This window comes from Buceros rhinoceros, unplaced genomic scaffold, assembly GCF_000710305.1.
Source record: "Buceros rhinoceros silvestris isolate BGI_N320 unplaced genomic scaffold, ASM71030v1 scaffold1478, whole genome shotgun sequence".
In the NCBI taxonomy this organism is placed as follows: Eukaryota; Metazoa; Chordata; class Aves; order Bucerotiformes; family Bucerotidae; genus Buceros; species Buceros rhinoceros.
The window spans coordinates 15155-17914 of record NW_010426132.1 but is presented as its reverse complement, the minus strand read 5'-3'; the positions used below and the strand labels follow the sequence as shown (position 1 = coordinate 17914).

At 47.1% G+C, this 2760-nt stretch overlaps 1 protein-coding gene across 1 annotated transcript in view; it reads left to right on the top strand.

The window, feature by feature from the left end:
* FGF18 (fibroblast growth factor 18) overlaps positions 1-2760 on the top strand; it is a 43316-nt gene that overhangs the window by 26357 nt on the left and 14199 nt on the right. The window lies entirely within an intron of this gene.

Here is a 2760-nt window from a genome sequence, read left to right as displayed (position 1 = left end):
GTGGCAGGGCTAATACTGGAATCCGAACATCTTACTGGGGCTGGGCCTCACAGTTCTAGCATTACAGGAATATTTTATTACTTTGGATCCGCGCTCAATGGAGGCATGTAACAAATTACAGCGTATTCCCTCATCTAGCTTAACTTCTTTGCTGAAGTCATATTTTTTATGTATTAAGTTGTTTTTGTAACTTAGGCAGTTCTTCTGTATTGTTGGCGAACCTAGAAGCTTGCTCACCGGGCAGGAGCTTGCTCAAAGCTAAAAGATCACAAAAAAATAAATGTAAAACAAAACACCTCAGCCGTCCAAGCCCCCCTCCTCCCCTGCCTGCACTTTGCACCCTCAGCAGTTAAATTCTGCCATGTTTGTGGCTCTGAAAAAGGGAAACTGAGTTTTGTTTTGAGTCAACAGAGTGAAGCCACACTCCCAAACAGAAACCAGAAACCAAATTGCTCTGATGAAACTTTATTTACTTCCGTGGTCCCGAGAGTGACACTTGTGGGACAAGTGCCTTCCATAGAGGATCCCTCCTGCCACTTCTATTTTCCTTTGGTTTCCTCCATCCGGTGCGGGTGCATCTGTAGAGACTAAGCCCGGCTCTCCCGCAGGCGGCCGCTCGCTGTGGCATTCTGCCTGCCCCGCTGCCGAGCGGCTTCGGCGGAGCAGGAGCATCCAGGGTGCTGCTCAGAATTGGTGGGGTTTGGAGACCAGTGCGCCAGGAGAGTCGGACCAAAGCGGCCGGTTCTCTCTGCTTCCTGCACTTCCACGGTGCAGTTACTGCCCTGAACGAGACACCTTTGTCTGGTCTTGGACGAGGAAATTGGGGTTTTCGACCAGATTTAGACCTCTCAGGACACACATGGAGCCTTTTGAAGATTGTGCTGAACACAAACCTGGTCTTTGGTTGGTGGTTTTTTTTTTTTTTTTGGTGCCTTAATTTTCCATCCTTTAAATGTGATAATTGCATTTTCCCCTGAAATGTTATAAGGCTAATTTTGTTAATGTTTATGAGGTGCTGATGCCACAGTAATGGAGACCTTAGAAGCACTCGGGGTAAACTGAGCATGAAATCTTACCTTTTTCTTTGACAGCCCTTACCCTGGGGTGGATCAGTGCAACCCACACCCTTTCCTGGTCTACGCTGAGTGTCCAGGAGCATCCTGGCAAAGTCAGAGGCTGTTTTTCAAAATGTGGAATATATTTTGGCAAGATCCATCCCTTAATTCAGCCCTTTGGGCACCAAGGCAGGACAGTTCTTTAGCTCGTCACCTTTCATGCAGCGTCAAGCTTTTGGTTTTTTTTTCCTTGACACACTTTTCATAACATTGCGTTGGCAAATGGTTTGTTATAAAAAAATAAATAAATCAAGTCTTGTAACTCTGAGCCTTCCCACCCCAGACTGCTGACAAGTTCACAAACCAGCCGACCTGAGCAGGAGGGGGTACGGAGCTTGGTGTTTGGACGGAAAATGTTCCAGACGCGTTGCCCGTATTAACAGCTTCTCATGAGCAAAAAAAGAAAATAATAGCATGTCTTCTTGATACCAAAGAGTGTGGTTTTAATTAGTATCATAGTTTCAGCTCTTTTCGTGGCAAGAGTTTGAGGGAATGCTTTTTAACTTGAATGCTCTAAACAGCTAGTAAACCCCAAGGAAAACATCAGATAAAAGTTACGCCTGGGCTTATACAAATATTTAAGTTCAGTCTGGGGGTGGAGGGGAATGAAACCTATAAAGTGATTGTTCCACGGTTGCCCCAGGATGTTCATTTGGCAAGAGAGGAGCCACGGGACCAACCTGGGTCTTGTTCTCTGCTCATTTCCTAGTGCCTCGCACTGCCTAATCCCGAACAATACCAGCATATGCCATCTGGCTTTGTTCTCCTCCTCAGTCAGCAGTTTTGGATTCCCCCCTGCCCCCCCAGCTGAAAACCTGCTTTGAATTTAGTCCTTTTTGTTTCCCATAATCACCTACAAAGGGTATTACAGGCCAGAGCAGGTTGTTGCTCTCAGCTGGAACTGGTGATGAGTGCAAGAGCTCCGGAGATGGGTCTTTTCTCCCCACCTTGGAGCCGATTGGGTGGCACGCAACCAGGCTAACCCACAGGGCTGAGAAGAGCAGCCTTCCTGGATTTTTGTTAAATTATCAGGAATTGCACCTACACCAGCATTTCTGAGCAGAGACCATCTGATGGAGCTTTGTCAGGAGCCCCAGACCTTGTGTTTTCTCCCTCTCTTGGTTGTTACTGCACGTGTGTTCATGGCCAGTGTTGGCCAGCGGGCTTGGAGGTGTTTTGGGCAGGCTTCTAACTTACTTTATTGTCACAGCATGCGGCTGCTGATGTCACCAATGGTCTATGTGCGGCTTATGAAAACTGGAAACAGGGCAGGTGTTGTACAGGGAGGGACTTTTCTGTTAAAGGCGACCAGCACTGGTGGAAAACAAATGGGATTGTGTTTCTTTGTTGATTCTTGATATTACGTTAAGAAGGCCCAAGGAATACTTACTTTTTTCCTTCCGACCACATTTTTTTTTGCCTGTGGGTTTTTAGTACTTCTCTGTATACACATGTAGGAATTGTAGGTCCTAAATCTTCTGATTTTGCTGAAGTTTTCTGTGGACCACTGAGCGTTATCATAGAATTGCAGACTCATTTGGGTTGGACCTTCAGAGCTCACCCAGTCCAGCCCCTGCAGGGAGCAGGGACATCTGCCCCCAGAGCAGGGGGCTCAGAGCCCCAAGGGCCAACCTGACCTGCCATG